Below are 22041 nucleotides of genomic sequence, written 5' to 3' on the forward strand. Positions count from 1 at the left end.
ACCTGGACCCATATCTACCCGGGCCGTCTACCAGATCCAGCTGAATTCACATTGAAGTGGATGCAACAGTTTGGGAGTCCAGGTACCCATTTTTTAAAGCATCTTAAATCACATTTGAGAATCATTTAGATGAGCACTTGTGATGTCAATGTATACAAGGCTATGGATCAAGTCCTGGAAACTGATTTATTAAAATTCTCTCATGAGACATGGGCATCGCTGGCTGGGCCAGTGTTTATTGCCCATCTCTGGTTGCCCCAAGAGAAGAGATGGTGAGCTACTTTCTTGAACCACTGTCGGTCATGTGCTGTGGGGTTGACTCACAATACCCTGAGTGGCAGAATTTCAAGATTCAGACCCAGCAACACTGAAGGAACTGTGATATATTTCCAAGTCAGGATGGTGAGTGGCTTGGAGGGCAACTTGCAGATGGTGGTGCCCCCACGTATCTCCTCCCCCCGTCTTTCTAGGATGTTCATGGATGTGATGCCAATGAAGTGGGCTGCTTTGTCCTGGATGGTACCAAACTTCTTAACAGTTATTGGAGCTACACCCATCCAGACAAGGGGGTAGCATTCCATCACACTCCTGATTTGAGCCTTGAAGATGATGGACAGGCTTTGGGGAGGCAAGAGGTGAGTAACTTGCCTCAGTATTCTGTGCCTTTGACCTGCTCTTCAAGGTTTATGTTGTGAGTCCAGTTGAGTTTCTGGTCAATGCTAACTCCCGGGACACTGATAGTGCAGAGGCAGTGCTGGTAACACCATTGAATGTCAAGGGGTGGTGGTTAGATTGTTTCGTATTGCCTGTTATTTGTGCGCAGTGAATGTTACTTGTCACTTGTCAGCCCAAGCCATGAATGTCCAGATCTTGCTGCATTTGAACACAAGCTGCTTCAGTGTCTAAGGATTCATGAATGGTGCTGAACATTGTACAATCATCAGCAAACATCCCCACTTCTGACCTTACGATGGAGGGAAGGTCATTGATGACGCAGCTGAAGGTGGCTTGGTGTAGGATACTATCATGAATCAGACAGAAATACTTCAACAGAAACCTGATACAGCGCACTCTCGGATCTCTTAATTTAAGAAAAAGCTTAAATGTGAATGTGTGAAGGGCAGTGTAATTTACCCTGAAATAAAAAATGCTGGAGGTCACAGTGGCTCAGGTAACATCCATGGACAGACAGCAAGCAAATGTTTCAAGTCGAGCTGACTCTTCCTCAGAGCTGATGTGAAGTGTGGAGGGGGCAGCGTTTACGCAGTGGTTGGGGGAGTAGGGGTGGAGTGCCGGGGGAGAAAGGTTGTTGATATTTCAGATGAAGTGATCAGAATGTAGTTTACTCACTGGGCTTTTGATGGTATCTCATCAGGGTCATCAACGGAATGAGCACCTGCCTCTTTAGATTAGATTACTTACAGTGTGGAAACAGGCCCTTCGGCCCAACAAGTCCACACCGCCCCGCCGAAGCGCAACCCACCCATTCCCCTACATCTACCCCTTACCTAACACTATGGACTGTGGGAGGAAACCGGAGCACCTGGAGGAAGCCCACGCAGACACGGGGAGAATGTGCAAACTCCACACAGTCAGTCGCCTAAGGTGGGAATTGAACCCGGGTCTCTGGCGCTGTGAGGCAGCAGTGCTAACCACTGTGCCACCGTGCCACCCACGGTGCTGATAGTGAGAGGTGAACAGTTAGGGATTTAGGTCCAGTAACCCTTTTTGATTAAAATTTCCATTTTCATGCTTTCGAGTATTCCCTATATTTCCATTTCTGTGTCAAAGTCGAATCAACACGCCCTTGCATAGGAGTCTCCTTCATCGAGATGGATGAGTAAAAGATTCTGGATATAACCTCATCAAAAACTCACCTCACCTACACTGTAATGAGTGATGACGGGAGGCATCACACCTAGTGGCATCTGGGATATTCACTGACAAGTTCAAATTGTCATTTTTGATGAAACTGTACCAATTGTAAATTATCATTGAAATTTTTGTCAGTTGCTTGAGAATTTTGGATGCTTCAGTGGTAGATAACAGGGAGTTTGCATACATTGTCATTGCAATACAATTAGAGCAGGAGATGCATTAATTTCCCAAAGCCACAAGTATAACGTGAGAGTGAAGATTAATTATTGTACGAGAGTAAATGATCACTTATTTTGATTTATTCACAGGATTTGGGCATCTCAGGTTAGACCAGCATTTATTGCCCATTCCTAACTGCCCTGAGGGCAGTTAAGAGTCAAATACATTGTTTTGGATCTGGAGTCCCATGTAGGCCAGACCAGGTAAGGACAGTAGTTATCTTCCCTAAAGGATGTCCGTGGACCAGATGAGTTTTTTCCAATTGGATTCATGGCTATCATTAGACTCTTATTTGCATAGTTTTACTGAATTCACAATCCACCATCTGTCATAGTGGGGTTTGAAGTTGGGTCCCCAAGATGTTGCCTGGGTCTCTGAATTAACAGGAGAAAGTGAGGACTCCAGATGCTGGAGATCAAAGTTGAAAAGTGTGGTGCTGGAAAAGCACAGCAGGTCAGGCAGCAACAGAGGAGCAGGAGAGTCAACACTTTGGGCATAAGCCCTTCATCAGGAATTAACAGATTCAGCGACAACACCACTTGGTCATAGCCTTCCCTCTTACTTACTTAAATAAAAGCTGTAAAAGTTGAAAATCTTAAATAGAAACAGAAAGTTCTGGAAATACTCAGCAGTTAGCATCTGTGCAGAGAGAAACAGAATTGCTGTTTCAAGACAATGAAATTTTAATCAGAAATGGAAGAACTTTTTTTTTTGAAATGTGTTCCTGGGATGTAGAGTCTCTGGCTGGGCTTGCATTTATTGCCTTCTCTTGTTGCCTGAGAGAAAGTGGCAGTTAGCTGGCGAGCTGCTTGTATGAGATGATCAAATTTGGAGCAAGTGGAGAGCCAGTGAAAAGCCAATCATCCTCCAGTTAAGAAAATAAATCATTGACCTGAAATGTTTGTTTCTATCTCCCCACAATCACTGCCTGCTGAGTATTTGTAGCTTTTCTTTTTTGTATTTCAGAATTTCGGGCCTTGGAGCTTCTGTTCCCCTGAATCTGATGGTAATTTCTTGTAAAGATTAAAATTGTAGAGGACAGAGGCACACAGTGCATTAGCCTCTGGGTAACAATATTATGGTTTGATCTCAGTAAAGATCAGTAATGTTCTGAATATATTTTTTTGAAATACAACAATCAAGGTGTTTTGTAAAAGAGTGAAGTCACAAATTTTAGGACCCAAAAGCAAAGATATTCACAGCATAAACAAAAAAAAAATCAGAATATTATAACGGCACATTAATAACAATAATTATTGTGGGTCAATCCACAGCAGTGGATCAAGAAGGCAACTCACCACAACCTTCTCAAGGTGTAACTAGGGACGGGTAATAAATACTGGGCCCAGCCTGTGACATCCACATCCCACAAATGACTAAAAAAAACTTCTCATACATAGCCATATTAAGCATAGAAAAACAACGGTGAATACAGTTACTTCATTTCAAAGCTAAACTCATCTGCCCTTTGGCATCCATACTCCAACCCCATAAAAGCTCTGGGGCAGATACTTGTCAGAAACTAGAAAATTGATCATTTAGTCAGAAGATTACTCTGAAGATTTGTGTTGGGATTGAGAACCCTTTGTTTACTTCTGGCAATGTTGTCGCTTCACATCTCCTCCAACAACTGGAGCTTTTATACACTCCCAGTTGAGGGGTAGTAGTCATCAAAATCCCAGAGGATTACTCTCTCAGTAGAGAGAAACATTTGATTGTTAGTGTCACCTGAAGGTCACTATACCTCAGGAAAGGTGAACTCAGCCTGTGTGGGAATTGAACCCACACTGTTGGCCACCTGAGATAATCGAATCCCTGCTTCCCAGAGGCACTGCTCATGTGTTAAATGTATCAACTGAGGATCCAAATTCTCTTGATTCTAATGGTCTTTACTTCTGGGCACAGGAATTCCCTCCCTCTCTTTCTCCTCTTACCCTAGCTACCACAGTAGTCTCACTGTCAATAGAACCTTTCAGCTATCAAGAGTTTTAAACTTTTCAAGTCATCGCACATGTTTTTCAACTGAATTCTGAATCAGTGTGGAAATAGGCCATTTGTCCCAACAAGTCCAAACTGACCCCCTGAAGAGCATTCCACCCAGACCCATCCCCTTTATTTTCCATGGCTAACACACCCAACCTACACACCCCTGGACACTAGGGGGCAACTTAGCATGGTCAAATCACCTAACCTGCACATCTTTGGACTGTGGGAGGAAACCGGAGCACCTGGAGGAAACCCACACAGACAGGGAGAACATGCAAACTCCACACAGACAGTCACCCAAGGCTGGAATCGAACCCAGGTCTCTGGCACCATGAGGCTGCGGTGCTAACCACTGAGCCACCGTGCTGCCCCAAAGAGGTACTGACAGCATCAGCTTGTTTAAAACCAAGCTGTTTGAGAAAGATGTTCCCTTCTTGCATTTTTTCACAGTTATCTCCTAGGCAGCTTGGTTACATAATCAATTCCTGGAACAGTTTGTTTTCTACACAAGATCATCTTCCAGAGAAACCTACTTCTTGAAGGAGCCCTAACACAACCACCACAATCGTCACCAAGAAATGAACAGTAGCCCCCACAATTGACAGGACAACTGGAGAGAATGATTTCTCATCGCTGATACACTCCCCTAACAGATAATAAGCCAATGGAAAACTAGTAGTATTGAAGTAACATAATAGCAAAGAACTTCATTTGTAAAGCAACTCTGCTCATACCTACATAAACATTGCAGAATTTGTAACCTCACGATAAAAAAATGAAAGAATTGCAGATGCTGCAAATCAGAGACAAAAATAAAAATTGCTGGAAAAACTCAGCAGGCCTGGCAGCTTCTGTGACGAGAAATCAGAGTTAATGTTCTGGGTCCAGTGACCTTTGATTTGATTTATTGTCATGTGTACCTGAGTACAGTGAAAAGCAGAAACCTCACAAGTGTTGAGAAAGCCTCACTCAAGGATGGAAGAGATTTGGGTTTCATGAGTGAAATATCGAAATGGAAAAGCTGAGCAAAGACAAATTCTACTTCCCGATGTGAGCTTCTCTATGTAGGTAGTTTTCATTGATTGATCTATTTCTGAGGGAATCAATTGAAAGACCAGATTGCTGATTGATATATGCAGTAAGTTCAATCTTGTGACAGTAGTTACCAAACAGGGAACTGTTCGTGTGGCTGGTGCTACACAAATACAGTTGCAGAGCGGACTTTCTTCAAGGCAACAATCAGCAGACACTGCTTTATGTTGCTGGAGCTAACAAAAGGGATCCTTTATAATAAAAACAGAAAATAACTGGGCAGATAAATGACAAATGACATTTAATATTGAGGAATAGAACGTAATGTGCATTGTACAGAATTGCAGCAAAAGACATTAGGATTGTTTGTGATATTTTTACTGAGGATTTGTTCCTTTATCTAATGAAGACTGGTTTCTCATGGCAGGCAGTTCCAATATAATTTATTTGATATCTAATGGAGTATAAATATTTTTTTTCAGGAAAGAAAGCTAGATCATTTTTTCGATTATGCATTTATACACAACATGATGCATACACTGTGGAAACACAGTGAGTAAAACCCAAAGATTTCATCAGTGGATTGATACTTAGCAACATCCACGGCCTCCAGTTTTAACAAAGCACCTTTACTTTAAGATTTCTGGTACCATAGACAGAAGGCAGACAGGAAAAAAAAACATTAAAATTGGGTTGCATTTAGTTAGGAAAAAGTGAGGACTGCAGGATTAGAGTCGTGAGTGTGGTGCTGGAAAAGCACAGCATTTCAGGCAGCATCCGAGGATCAGGAGAATCAATGTTTCGGGCAAAAGCCCTTCATCAGTAATCTACATAGTACCTTTAAGGAAGTGTTTGGCTTGCTTGCCTTCATCAGTCACCGGATTGACTACAGGAGAGGGGACGTGATGTTATCGGTGTACAGGACTCTGGTGAGGCTCCATATGGAGTACTGTGTCCAATTCTAGTTGCGGCGCTATAAGAAAGATGTTATTAAAGTGGAATGGGTGTAAAAAAGGTTACAAAGATGTTACTAAAAGTGGAGAGTTTGAGTTATAAGGAGAGGCCGGATAGAATAAAATTCCTGTGGGAACAGGTCATCTGGTCCATCCGACCCTCCATAGAGCATCCCATCCAGACCCACATAACCTACCATATCCCTGCACGCCCCATGGCAAACCCACCCAACCTGCATATCTTTGGACTGTGGGAGAAACCTGGAGTATACACAGAGGAAACCCAAATATACACAGGGAGAATGTGCAAACTCCATACAGACAGTGACTTAAGGGCAAGAATCGAACTCAAGTCCTTGGTGCTGTGAGGTAGCAGTGCTTACCACTGAGCTACCATGCCGCTCTGATAGGCTGGGACAATTTTTCTCTAGAGCATTAGAGGTTGAGCAATGATCTCATAGAGGTTTATAAAATCATGACAGGTGTAGATAAGGTAGATAGCAGGGGTCTTTTCCCCAGGGTAGGGGATTTCAAAGCCTTTTCTTCTCTGTTTACTTCTCCTCATCTTCCTGATACTGTCGGGAGGTGGTTATGGAGTTGCTGGCACCCAGAGCAGTGGGTACAGTAGGCCTAGAGTGAAGAGTCCTGGCTGTGACAAGTCTGGAACAGGGAATTCTAGCTGTGGTGGGCCTGGAATGTCGATTCCTGGCTGTGAAAGGCCCAATGCAGGGTCTCCTGGCTGTAAAAGTCAATTGTGGGGACTCCTGGCTGCGGTAGGCCCAGAGCAGGGATTCCTGGCTGCACTGGGCCCAGAGTAGGGACTCCTGGCTGTGGTAGGACAGGAGCGAGGACTCCTAGCTGCGGTAGGCCTGGAGCAGGACTCCTGGCTGCGGTAGGCCTGGAGCAGGACTCCTGGCTGCGGTACTCCCAGAGCAGGAACTCCTGGCTGCAGTAAGCCGGGAGCAGGGTTTCTTGGCTGTGGTAGGCCAGGAGCAGGACTCTTGGCTGTGGTAGGCCTGGAGTAGGGACTCATGGCTGTGGTAGGCCAGGAGCAGAAAGTCCTGGCTGCAGTAGGCCTGGAGCAGGAACTCCTAGCTATAGTAGGCCCGGAGCGGAAACTCTTGGTGATATTGGTGACACAGCGGTGGCATGGGAGACTGTGGTCTCCGGCGGCATTGGCATTGTCGTTGCTGTACCCAGAGCAGGGACCCCTTGAAACAAACCTTGTTGAGACATTGTAGAAGCCCCCAGCAGCTGTGTCAGGGACACTGGTTGATGAAGATGAAACTCTTTTAAGTACTTTCTTTACATTCTCTCATAACTTAAAATGGTGCCAGATTGTATTGACGAAACACTTTTCACTGTATCTTCTTAGATATTTGTGACAATAAAATCTTTCATTCATTTATTTATTCGTCGACATTTAAGGAGAGAGGAGAAAACTTTAAAAAGGACCTGAGGGGAAACTTTTTCGCACTGAGGTTGGTGCATGTATGGAATGAGCTGTGTGGGAGAGATGGGTGCAATTGCAACATTTGGATAGATATATGGATAGGAAAGGTTCTGTAGGAATTTGGGCCAAATGCAGATAAATGGAGCTAGTTCAGTTGGCCAGCATGGAGAGGTTGGGGCAAATGGCCTGTTTCTGTGTTGTATGACTCTACGATCCTGTGAGTCTATGAGTCAAGCAATACAAGTAGTCCCGAGTTGCGAAGGAGCGCTGTTCGGGAGTCTATTCACGCATTGATTTGTGCACAAGTCAGAACACAATGCAGAACAATGTAAAGGATGTATTTGTAAGTACAGGAAATGTTTATATATCAGGTCTTTAAAATTACACCTCCGTATGGGATCACATTCATAAATTGGAAACCCCCTGTATCTGACACTGAACCCCACAACTTCGATATAAGAGCAAGTGACTAAAATCTTTGGCGAAAGAGCTGACTTTCAAGAAGCAGCTTAAAGGAGGAAGAGAGGTTAGATCGTCCAAATGGGTTATGGATCATAATCAGGAGATCATCCTCCTGGTGCGGTTTGAGAAGATCTGTTGCTCACGTTGAGGTTCTGGACGTAGATTTGCTCACCGAGCTGGAAGGTTAATTTTCAGACGCTTCGTCACTGTACTAGCTAACATCATCAGTGAGCCTCTGGTGAAGCACTGGTGGCATGGCCCACTTTTTATTTGTGTGTTTAGGGTTCCTTGGGATGGTAACATCATTTCCAAATTGACTTGGATCCCATTTACCAACTCTCTGAGAAAAACAACATGAAATGACATCACCACAGGAAATGACATCACCAACCCAAGGAAATCTAAACACATACATAAAAAGCCAGCCATGCAACCAGTGCTTCACCAGAGGCTCACTGATGATGTTACCGAGTATGGTGATGAAACATCTGAAGACAAACCTTCCAATTCAAACCTACATCCTCATCCATCAGCTCCCTGGCAGCTGTATGCCTGGACATCCAAAGTGAAGCAATAAAAATTGGAGGTATACAACATCCCAGAATTGGAGACATGCAGAGATCTTGGTGGGTCGTCGAGCTGCAGGTAAGGAGGAGGTGGTGAATAGCAAAGAAATGGAAAACTTTGACAACAAAGATGAATATTTAAACAAAGCAAAATAAATTGCTGGAAAAGCTCAGCAAGTCTGGCGGCAGCTGTGGAGAGAAATCAGAGTTAATGTTTCGGGACCTACTTTCTCTCCACTGATGCTATCTGACCTCATGACCTTTTCTGACAAGTTTTGTTTTTGTTTCTGATTTACAGCATCCAGTTTTTTCGGTTTTACTTATGATTATTTTAAAGGTGATCCATTGGTAGAGATGCAGATCAACAGGCTTGGGAGCTTTGAGTGAATGGGACTTACTGTGGAATTAAAGGCACAAAAAAGATTAAAGACATTTTAACTGCTGGGCCAGAAGAAAAGTGTCAATTACCCTGAATGTTTCTCTTTAAAATGGTTATGAAATTGTAATGAGAAACTCCTTAAACTGTGATTGCTCAAGAGCTGTTTTGTCTCTGACTCAAACTAAGAACCAAGCTGTGTAACATTCTATTTATTTAATGTTTTATTTAGAATTTTGCTGCCTAAATTAAACATGCAAATCTATTATAGGGAATAAATAAATACAATAATTCATCAATAATGTATTATATTTTGCCTTGATAATAAACAGTCGAGCAAATGTGAGTAAATGCATAATTAATGCGTAAATAAATATTTTATTGTCATTATAAAAAATCAATTTACAGAAGTTTACATTTAAGAGCAAATTCCATGCTTTTCATATTTTAAAAAGGCCAACCTCCTAAGTTAACAATACATTTGATATGATTATAAAATAAACACCAAGGGATAGTTAAAGCCACAAATTGTGGAGAAATGCAACAGGTCTGGCAGCAACATCTGTGGAGAGAGAAAAATTTCGGGTCTGGTATGAGTCTTCTTCAAAATAAAAAATCACTGGACTTGAAATGCTAACTCTGTCCCTGCCTCCATATTTGCTGCCAGACCTGCTGAGTTTCTCCAGCATGTCCTGTTTTTGTTTTATTTCAGAGAGGTCCATAGGAAATGAGAACAACAGTAGGTCATTTGGCCCCTCAAGCCTTTTCCACCATTCGATGGGGTTACGGCTGATATTTCTCACATCCACTTTCCTACATTTTCCTGTAACCCCTGATTCCTGAGGAGAGGATGTGGCCAATGATCATGACGTCACCAGACTGAAAGGTGGGCTTTGGTGCCATTCTAGTGGAACTGCCAGTTCTTTATGTAGTGCCACTGTACTCTTCAGCATTGTCTCAGCAACACTCCTCAACATCCCAATGTAACCTGCCCTCAACATAGTATGGCTCAATTCAAGACTCAAGGAGTGAACCTAATTGTATTGTTCTATATGTTAGTCATATAATGTAAAGTTTTCTGTGTGTTAGTTATGTAATATGTACTTTTCTATATGCTAGCTATTCAACATTTGCCCTGGAGATATGTTAAAGTTTACTTACAACATTAATTATTTACTAAGCTGTGGCATCAAAGGCTTACAGATATAATCTGGATCCGTTGCTTACTAATGTTACTATAGAAGATCTACACATAGTTTACTGAATACACTGACTCCCTAACAACAGCGAATGAGTGAAAGCACACAGGCATCTTTATATCAGAATGTCACATGTCAAGATGTCATTTAAGTGTTTTTTTTCCCTGGGGTGGGGGAGTCCAAAGTAGAGGCATAGGTTTAGGATGCAGCAGTAGGTGACCTTCCTGGAAAACAAGGTCCATCAGACCACCTTCTCTGGAGGCATAGGGAGACCTGTGAATTCTAGCTGTACCTGTGAGCTTTATTCAACATTAACACAGAGAGGAAGGCTGAAGTATTTGGAGTCTCTAGCACACCCTCACCTTTCCCAGCTTAGTAGGGTTGGACAGGTGAACCTTACAAACTACCTGCCTTGCTGAGGCCACCTTTAACAAGTCAGGGATGTGAAGCCCAATAAATTCCATGTTTCACTCATAAAATGCAAGTTGTGCCAGAACATTGCATGTATGTTCTGGTTAATTACTCTCTCAACAAGCTCAGCTGATGTTCTGCCACACTATAGGACAACCTTAGAGCAAATTTGACATTTCTGCGTTCAACAAGTACTGGTTTAGATGCTGTGGCAAATGTTTCTGTCTTTCAGAACATGTTGAGATAGATTTTCTGATGGCTACACAGATGTTATTCAAGTGTACTTAAGAGTTGTGAATGGGAACCCTATTGAATCCTCTTCAGGGCAGTCTCTGAGAGTCCCACTGAGAGTCCCCCTCTGCCATTTGGATCAGAGAGTTCAGAAAGTGGCCCATACATAGCTCACACCCAATGACACCACCCCCAAATCCCTTATGCCTCACCCTCCTCCACACGGGACCCAATCCATACTTCTCCTCGCACTGGATCCTGGTCCAATGCTCCCTCACCACCAATCCCACCGACATAACATGAACCCCAAATGCACCCTTCCCCTCCCCCGGACCTAAACCCCTATCTCCTCCTCCCCACATCCCCACCCTAGCATGACTGACCATCCACTCCCCTCCTGCCCATCAGAGCCAGTCCAACCTTAACTACCCCTGTTGCTGGTCACAAGCTTCCCTACCTGAACCAGCAGGAACCCTACCCACCTGGCTCTGAGCCCCCTTTCCCTCTGGCATCTGACCACCTGATACCCTACCCCTCTCCAGAGAAGAAGAAGCCTCCAGACCACACTGAGAAAGCATGTGCTCATGAAGTTACTTTCACAGAAGCCAAAGAACAAGACCTACATGGAGAACGAACTTTGCCAACTCATTTCAATCGGGGTAGTATTTGGTTCAAGCCAAACCTACAGAGTTAAAGTGAGATTTATGGTTAAACGTAAATTAAGCAAAGTAAAGTAAAGTGAAGTTAAATGAAGTGAGTTAAAGTTGAACTCAGTTAGATAAAGTAAGAAGTAAATGTTGCAAATAATGTTTTATATTGAGTACTGGTATGTAAAGGGTTAAATAAAGATGTGTTTATTTAATTAAATTCGGAGTCGGTTTTGTGCCTTTTCTCTGTCACACAAGGAAAGACCACCTGGGGGAAAAGGTTAGAGTACTCCTTTTCAGGCATCAATGTAAACCTAGCAAGAAATGCCGAAATGGAAACTCCCGTAGGTATGCACAAAGGAAGAGACTCAAAGAGACAATATGCGCCCTTTACAAAGACAGCAGAATGTGTAATGGGAATCAGTGAAATGGAAGAGAAATTAAATAATTACTTTATGTCTAACTTCACAGAGAATGATCCTAGAAATCTCCCAAAAACAATAGGTTCAGGGGACAAGAGAGAATGAGGAACTGAAAGAAATTTGTGTTAGTTTGTTGCAAGTTTAAAAGTAATACTGAACAAATTAATGGGACTGAAAATTGATGAAAGCACAAGCGCAATAATTCACAGAGTATGGAAGGCTGCAGAGATAATGGATTCATTTCCAAATTCTATAGATTCTGGAATGTAGTCTATAGATTTGGCAGATTGCAAACACAACTGCGCTGTTGAAAAGCTGTTATGAAGTTGAAGGCATGTACAGTAACTTTAAGAGAGAGTGAATGCTGTTCTACACTGAGAGCTTACAAGAGCAGTCTCATAGTGTACTGGAAAGTTGAAAATATATAACATTTGGCTGTGAAATAGACACCTGAGTTGGTTGCTATTTTCACAACAGTCCAAATTTAACCAGTCAGTTTAAATTATATCCCCGGATACCAAAACTCAATCGAGTTTGGATCTATTGTTTTGCCAAAATCAAAGCAATGAGACAATCCAATGTTGGAGATATAAAACTGTAGGCATTTTGAAGATCAGACAGAGCAACTGCCAAAGAGACAAATAAGGAAACACTCTCTATCAAAGGTACATTTTCATATGAACATTCTGCACAATAAAAGAACCTGCACATCCACCAATATCATTTATTGTATCCATTGCTCCTGATGCAGTCTCCTCTACACTGGGGAGACTGGACACCTCCTCACAGTGCGCTTTAGGGAACATCTCTGGGACACCCACACCAATAAACCCCACCACCCCGTGGCCCAACATTTCAACTCCCCCTCCCATTCTGCCAAGGACATGCATGTCCTGGGCTTCCTCCACCGCTGCTCCCTCGCCACCAGATGCCTGGAGGAAGAACACCTCATCCTCCACCTCGGAACACTTCAACCCGAGGGCATCACCAGTTTCTTCATTTTCCCTCCCCCCACCTTACCCCAGTTCCAACCTTCCAGCTCAGCAAAGCCCTCATGACCTGTCCTACCTGCCAATCTCCCTTCCCATCTATCTGCTCCACCCTCCTCTCTGACCTATCACCTCCATCCCCACCCCCGTTCTCCTAATATACACTTTGCTACCTTCTCCCTAGCCACCACCTCCACCCCCATTTATCTCTCCAGCCTGGAGGCTCCCTGCCTTCATTCCTGATCAAGGGCTTTTGGTTGAAACATCGATTTTCCTGCTCCTTGGATGCTGCCTGACCTGCTGTGCTTTTCCAGCACCACTTTAATCTAAACAGTAAAAAGAAAGAAGGCAGCCCAGGGAGATCTTTAGTCAGAAGTAGAAAGATACTGAAGGCCACAGAGCTGTATGGTTTTGAAATTTATTTGATGTAATTTTCATAAATATTTTATTGGAACAGTATATTGTTATAAAATTTGAGGCAGGTAATAAGCAGTTAAGAGATAGGGGGTGTTAGAGTTGTGAATAGTTATTGTTTAATATTCAGTTTTGGAGTTAAAGAATAAATTGATTTTATTCTCCTTAAATTGTGGAATTTAGGAGTTGTCTGTCACTCATATTTTAACAGACTATGAGGTGAGGTATGCTTTTCTGGATGTTTGGTTTAATTAACAGAAGGGTTCACAACCGTGGTGTAACAGAATGAAGAGAGAGAGAGAGAGACAGAGACAGAGAGAGAGGGAGAGAGAGAGAGACAGAGAGCGAGAACAGAGCTCCACAAATCAATTTATTTAATATGATTGACAGGGAAAATGTTAGAATCTGTCTTAAAAAATGTGATAACTGGACACTTTGACATATGATGGAGAAACCATGTTTGACAAATCTTTAATGAGTTTTTGGAGGATTTTTTTTTCTTCCTTTAAGGGACGAGGGCAACGTTGGCCAGACCATCCCTAATTGCTCAGAGGGCAGTTAAGAGTCAACCACATTGCTGTGGGTCTGGAGTCACATGTAGGTCAGACTGGGTAAGGGAAGCAGTTTCCTTCCTTAAAGGACATTAGTGAATCAGATGGTTTTTACCAACAATTGACAATGGATTCACTGTGATCATTAGACTCTTATTTCGGGATTTTACTGAGTTCAAATTACACCAACTGTCATGGTGGGATTCAAACCTGGGTCCCCAGAACAATACTTGGGTCTCTGGATCAATAGTCTAACGATAACACCATTAGACCATTACTTCTCCTAAAATTGAGTGCAATTCACAAACTGGGTAACAAGGAACAATTGGGTATGGTGCATTCAGATCTTCAAAAGGCTGTCAATAAAGTCCCAAGGTGGTCAGTAAACAAATTTGGAACACATCAATTTAGTGACACAGAGTTAACAGAAAGAAAACAAAGAGTACGAATAAATGGGTTAGTGTCAGGTTGAATGGACGTGAGTTGTGAATGGTAAGGTGGACCCAGAGCTGAAGAGATGGTTCTTGAGGAGTGGTCATTCTGATGTTGGTGAGTTTGGTACAGGCGGTGGAGAAGGGATGGCAGCTCAGTTCTCATGGTGCAGGCAGTGGAATGAAGATCGACTTGCTTTCAGCATCTTTTAAAGTTCTTTTTATTCTTAAGATATTCAAAGGGATTGTGGCGACAGTTGAGGCTTTTCACTGTATTTTCGCAGTGTTGTTCATTGTCTAGTACAATGTGACAATAAATCATCATTCAATCATTCAATTTCAATGGTGCAGGAGGGGAAATACAAAATGCATTATTTCAGAATTTGTGGATGACACGAAATCAGCTTTGAATGTGAGTTCTGAGAAGTATGCAATTAGGTTTCAAGGTGATTTGGATGGGCTTTGAGTAGGCAGAGAAAAACAGCAGATGCAATATAATACAATGCAATACAGTCAGGAACAGGCCCTGTGGCCCACCAAACCTGCACAAAATTCCTACTCCTTACTTAGAAACACTACTTCGTGCCCATGCATGGTATCTATCCTTCTGTTCACCTCCCGTGCATGTGTCTATCAAGATATACCTTAAACGTTGCTAACATGTCTGCTTCCATCAATCCACTGGCAGTGAGTTCCAGGCACCCACCACCCTCTGTGTGAGATGTTTTTTCCACACTTGTCTTCTGTACTTTCCCCCTCTCACCTTGAAGCTGTGGCCTCTTACTGTTGACCTTTCCACACTGGGGGAAAAGCCTCTGACTACTCACCCTCTCTATGCCTCTCTTAATTTTGTAGACCTTTATCAGATCACCCACAGGCTCCGACTTTCCAGTGAAAAGAATCCAAGTTTATCGAACCTCTGTTTATAGCTAAAACACTCCAAGCCAGGCAACATCCTGGTAAACCTTCTCTGCACTCTCTCCAAAGCATCAACATCCTTCTGGCATGTGAATAGTTTTTAGTTTGAGAGGAGGATCAGATGATTTAGACTTGCTGAGATTTGAAGATGAGTAATTCTGGCAGAACCTGAATTGACCTTATGCATATGTTTGAGGATATTATCAGCCACTTTCTATGTAAGCTTGTATTTCATTTTGACCCACAGATTGTAAGAGAATAAACTGAGTACTCACCTAAAGATTCATAAGTCTATTACAATTTGTTTATTTGAACTCATTATTATACATTTTAAACTGCAGAACAAATCTATCTGAAATAATTGAGTGTTTGATTGTCCTTGAAACTTGTTCAATTGGCATTGAATGTGTAACTTAAAATGATTCCTGATCATAAATGATCATGCTTGATTAGTTAAGCACTCTGAAGTGATCATACCTTGTTAAACTGGGGAGACGATGGTGTTGTGGTAATGTCACTGGACTAGTAATCCAGAAGCAGAAACAAAAATTGCTGGAGAATTGTCAGGTCTGGCAGCATCTGTGGAGAAAAACAGCGCCAATATTTTGACTCCAGTGTCCCTTCTTCAGAATTGCAGACCTGCAAAACCTCAGCAACCCAGAATCCCAGGGTAATGTTCTGGGGGAAATGGTTTTAAATCCTGCTATAGTGGATGGTGAAATTTGAATGAAATAAATAAATCTGGAAATTAAAAGAAAATAACTAAGTGACAACCATACAACCATTGCTGACTGTTGTGAAAAAAGCATTTGGTTCACTAATGTCTTTTAGTGAAGCAAACTTCCATCTTTACCTGATCTGGACTACATGTGACGCCAGACCCACAGCAACGCAGCTGACTCTGAATTACCCTCTGGGCAATACATGCTGGCCTGGTGAGTAATACTCACATTCCATGAATGAATAATGTTTGTGAAAATGATTAAGAGTATCAGAAAGTGATCACGGTTAGTAAAATGTGAGTTTGTGGCATATGGGCATCAAAGCAGGTTGTGACAGAAACAATTCCGAATGTGTACAGGCAATTGTATTTTCCTAGTTGTATCCATCATGTTTCCATTTGAACTCGCATGTAACAAGTTATTCTGATCCTTCTCTAGTGTCCTTCTGCCCATCCCTCCAGGGTGGGGTAAAAAACAAGGAATGCTCCCCGGGAGGAGTGGGTCTCAAAGAGATGATACACAAGTAGTCATCCTGTAAATGTGACTACATTGGAAAAATGTATGTGCAGAGGAATTACATTTAAAAGCATACGTTGAAAAAATGTAAAGCTGGAAACTCTCAAACTCATCAATCCTCCTGAGAAAGCATCTCCCAATCTGTGACCTCCACCATGGAGAGAGGAGAAGGGCAGGAGGTACGTTGGAACACCACCCCCTGTATGTTTCCCTCCAACACCCTCACCATCCTGAGTTGGAAATATATCTGTTTCTTCAGTCACTAGGTCTAAATCCTAGAACTCCATGTGACTTATGAATGGACCTCTGATATATTAGAGTCAATAGATGTGGAGCTGGAAAAGCACCACAGGTCAGACAGCCTTTGCTTGAAACTTTGACTTTTCTGCATCTTGGATGTTGTCTGACCTGCTGTATTTTTCCAGCTCCACATCTATTGACTCTGGCTTCCAGTATCTGCAGTCCTTACTGTTTCATATACTAGACTTGATCTTTCTCTGCATCTTCTCTGCATCTGTAACACTGTATCTTGAGTTCTGTTGTATTATTCTGATGTACTTATGCAAAGTATGATTTGTCTTGTTCACATGCAATGCAATAGTTCTCACTGTATCTCGGTACATGTGACAATAAAAAAAATCGAACCAAATCAATTCCAAAGACTTGTTACTGGCTCCAGCCAGCATTGTTCCTGAATAGAGCAGAAGGGGGTGGCAAGAGGAGCTCAGGAAGAGGGGAAGGGAATTATAATAACAAATGATGGCAATTACAACAACCAATACAATGACTACTAGTGACAGTGTAATGATCACTGCCATGATTTGCCTTTGTCAAATAATTACACTTTCACATAGAAAAAAATCTGATGGGAGTTTTTTTCCATCAGTTGATCATTTCAAAGCTATGGAATGGTGCCAAGCTCTTTAAAGACAAAGAAATGCTTGTGACTGACACGCTGGGTTGGTTGTCACTTTGGGATAGCATGGTGCCTCACAGCACCAGGGTCCCAGGTTTAATTCCAGCCTCAGGCAACTGTCTGTGTGGAGTTTGTACATTTTCCCTGTGTCTGCGTGGATTTCCTCCCACTGTCCAAAGATGTGTAGGTTAAGTGAATTAGATTCTCTACAGTGTGGAAACAGGCCCTTCGGCCCAAGAGGTTCGCACTGACCCTCCGAAGCGCAACCCACCTCCCTCTGACTAATGCACCAGTACTACAAGCAATTTACCACAGCCAATTCACCTAACCCGCACATCTTTGGACTGTGGTAGGAAACCGGAGCAAGACAACACAGACAGTCGCCGGAGCCTGGAATTGAACCTTGGGACCCTGGTGCTGTGGGGCAGCAGTGCTAACCACTGAGCCACCGTGCCACTCTAAAGTGATTATGCTAAATTGCCCATAGTGTGTCATTCAGCGGGAAATGGGTCTGGGCGGGTTACTGTTCAGAGGGTTGGCGGACCAAAGGGCCTGTTTCCACACTGTAGAGAATCTAATTTCCCATTTCAAACCATGACTAATGGAATGTTTTGTAACATGGAACATTGCAAAAGAGTGTGACCAAATATGATCAAGTGCAGATTAATGCCAAATTTTTCTGGTGGGACACCTTGGTGATTCATCTGCCCAGGTCTTATGCTTGGACCTAGTCAAAGTCTTATTCACTTACCGGGGAATTTTAAACTTTGGATCAGTGATATCCTGTCCAGATTCCTTGTTTCATGCTTCCAAAATTTAACTAATGCTTGATGGACTGAACTTTTCCAGAAATGTGAATAGAATCTCAGCTGGCAACGCTTCACAGAAAGGCAGGCATCACTGACAACACCAGCACTCATTAACTAGCTTGAACTGAGTGGCTTGCTCCAGCCATTTCACTGGTGATTCAGTCACGCTGCCGTAGAGTTGGATGGAAAATGTTCTTCTCTAAAGGGAATTGGTAAACCAGTTCAGTTATTTTTAGGCAATAATTGGTTATGATTTCATGGCAACCATCATCGAAACTAGATTTCTTAACTGAATTCAAATTCCCTCGGTTGACACGGTGGAATTTGAACTGTTACCCTGATATGATTAGCCTGGATTACTAGCCCCACCATCACACAAACAACTGCACTTGACAGAAGACACTGTGTTAGGGAGGCCTCAAATTACATTTCAAAATAAATTGGCTAGATGTGCTCATCTGCCATCTACCCCAATTCCCACTCCACCAACATGGATCACTTCCCCCCAATGTCTATCCACTTCACCATCTGATATGGCTCCCTTCTTTGTTGACTGTGTCCTTCAGTGGATAAGATAAAGGTGCAGTTTTTATTATGACCTGTAACGAGCACTTTGAATTCACAACTGATTGAAAGATCTAAGCAAAGCTCTGACAATACTATGACACCCATTCTTCATGATGGAAGTGGCCGCGGGTTTGGAAGATGCTGTCTAAGGATCTTTGGTAATTTCTGCAGTGCATATTGGAGCATCTTGCTGTTACTGGCTGGAGGAGGGCATGGATGTTTGTGGATGTGATGCTTTGTCCTAGATGGTGTCAAGCTTTTCCATCATACTCCTGACTTGTGTCTTATAGTTAGTGGACAGGCTTGGGGAGATGGGAGGTGAGGTACTCATTGCAGGGTTCCTAGCCTCTGACCTGCTTTTATTTTAAATTGTGAGTATTGCTGGCCAGCAATATTGCCCATCCCCAAAAGCCAAAAGGGCAGTTAAGATCAATCACATTGCTGTGGGTCTGGATTCAAATGTAGGCCAGACCAAGTAATGACAGTAGATTTCCTTCTCTCAATGACATGAGCAAACCAGATGGGTTTTTCCCCTGGTAATTGATTCAGATTATTATTGAATTCAAATTCCACCATCTGCCATGGCTGGATTCAAACCCAGGTCCCCAGAACATTTGCTGATTCTCTTGATTATTTATTGAGCAATCATTTACGGGTGGCACGGTGGCACAGTAGTTAGCACTGCTTCCCTCACAGCACCAGAGACCCGGGTTCAATTCTGACCTCGGACAACTGTCTGTGTGGAGTTTGCACATTCTCCCCCGTGTCTGAGTGGGTTTTCTCCCGGTGCTCCGTTTCCTCCCACAATCCAAAGATGTGCAGGTTAGATGAATTGGCCATGAGAAAATTGCCTGTAGTGTTCGGTGTAGGGAAATGGGTCTGGGTGGGTTGCTCTTCGGAGGGTTGGTGTGGACTTGTTGGGCCGAAGGGCCTGTTTCCACACTGTAAGTAATCTAATCTAATACCTCAAGGTCATTGTCTATCTTCTTGTAGCTGCATTATTTATATGGCTTGTCCAGTCCAACTTCTGATCAGTGGTTAACTCCTAATATATTGAAAGTGGGGAAATTCAGTGATGGTGATGCCATTGAATGGCAAGAGGTGATGGTTTGATTTGTATTGGAGAAGATCATTGCCTCGTACCTGTCTGGTGAAAATGTTCCTCGATGTCAGAACATTAAGGCCACGTTAGATTGACTGAAAGGGGTAGCTGTTTCACCTCTGTCCTTCATGACTATGGCTACAAATAATGAAGATGGAAAAGAATTTTGTGTTTCTCTTGCTTCCAGTCACCTGCCACCAGGAAGGTGGAATAACACAGAACTGAAGGAAGCTGTTCAGCTCATTATACTGTAAGGTCAATTCACCACTGCCCTACTCATTCATTATAGAGAGATAATTGACATAAAGCTAGAGAAACAGGAATAGAGTATTCAGCCCCTCAAGCCTGCTTCTCCATTCAATAGGATCATGGCTGACCCAATATTCCTCATGCCCTATCCCTATAATTCCCCTGCTGGTGAAGGTTTAACCGATGGGTCACCCTCGGGCAGGGGGCAAGGTTAAGATGGTGGGATCTTCATCGTGACCTCAGCTGGTAGAGGAATTCAGCCTGCTCTACATCACAAACCAGCTGTCCAGCCAAATGAGCTAACTGAGCCCCACTTGGATGTATCATGTTCTGGCCTTTTGAAAGTGTTCCACTCTCCAACGCCAGTGGTCTGAAACTCCTTTGATTTGAAATAAATCAACAATGTTTTGTGTCCATCTCCTTCTCCCATCCCTTCTGGCCGTAAAGTTCAGATTTCAAAACCGGCTGCTCAGAAAATGTGGTGTTAACACCAGAAATAACACCAACATGGAATCAATCCACCTCAGTTATCAACAAGAAGATTTTTCCTCAATCTTGTTCCAGTGGTAAAGCATTGTAACTGATAGTGAACTGTCTTCTCTCAGTCACAACATTTAAGATGTACTGATTATTGTGGATCATGCAGGTTTTAATGAGGAAATTGGAACAAAGTTTTTTCTCTAGAGTCTCCATTAATGTAGGAAGTAGGCAGATCATGTATTACTGTAGGATATCTAGGCCACCATTAAGGGCTCCTGTGCTATGAAAGAGCTACAGGGTAATCTGAAATGATTAGACAAATAGTTAATTACGAAAGATAGTAATGGGTCTGTCTGGTAAACACCCTGCAGATAGCTCATTATTTTTGGAAACTAATGGAGTTTACAATCCGCTATTCCTTGCTAAAGAGACAGGATTTTGCTATTGGATTTGTTATGTAATTCATAACAGCAAAGAAAACTATCACTTACATTTGACATGCCGATTAATTTTACAGCATTTTGTGTTCATGACTTTTTCACCATGGTGAAAACACAAGCACATTATCGCGTGCTTTAGTTTCTCTAATAATTTTATTCCAAACATTGTTTCTTTGCATTTATTTGCATCATGTACTTGCATATTACTACTGGTTCCTGACTGAGAATTAAGAATAGTTGAAGAGACTACACTGTCTATTAGGTTAGTTGAAGCTGTCCCCACCATCTAATTTCTAGCTTGTGATTCTGAAAATGTAAGTGAACCTTTAGTGACCACCCCTTGTCAATGTGAGGCTGGAGACAGACACAGACCTGACCTGCTCATGATGGCAGATTTCTTTCCATGAATGGTATCAGAGACAATGCAGAACCTCAGTTCCACAGGTAGGATCGCTGCCTGATGTGTTTGTGATGCAAACTTGAGGAGGTGTTCAGCCATGATAACTTGAAGGAAGTTCTTTTTTTCATACTGACTGGTCGTTCATACATTGGAAGCCACAACTTATTTTCATGCAGAGGGAGTTGGGTGTCCTCATACCTGAGTCACAGAAGGTAAGTATGCAGTTATAGCAGGTAATATGGAAGGCAAAGAGAAGTTTAGCACTTATTGCTAAATAATTAGAATAGAAAAGTGGGGAAGTGATGTTGTAAATGTAGCAGCATTGGTGCGACCACATCTGGAGTATTGCATTTTAGTTTCCATACTCAAGGAAGAATGTAATTGTGTTGGAGACAGTTCAGCGGAGGTTCATTAATTCCAATACGAGGGGTTTGTCTTATGAAATGAGATTGAGCAGGTTAGGCTTATACTCACTGGAGTTTAGAAGAAGAGAGGAGATCTATTTGAAGCTTCTAAGATGCCAAAGGGGATTTACAAAGTAAACATAAAGCAAATGTTTTTCCTTGTGTTTAGGGAAACAAGAATAGATTGGAAAGCATTTATCTTCATTTCAATGAAGACCTTATTGAGGTTAGATATAACAATTGTTTCTCCTGGAGAAAGTAGTTAGGTCATAATAATTAGTACATAGATTACCTTGGT

Source organism: Chiloscyllium punctatum, chromosome 20 (assembly GCF_047496795.1).
Source record: "Chiloscyllium punctatum isolate Juve2018m chromosome 20, sChiPun1.3, whole genome shotgun sequence".
Lineage (NCBI taxonomy): Eukaryota > Metazoa > Chordata > Chondrichthyes > Orectolobiformes > Hemiscylliidae > Chiloscyllium > Chiloscyllium punctatum.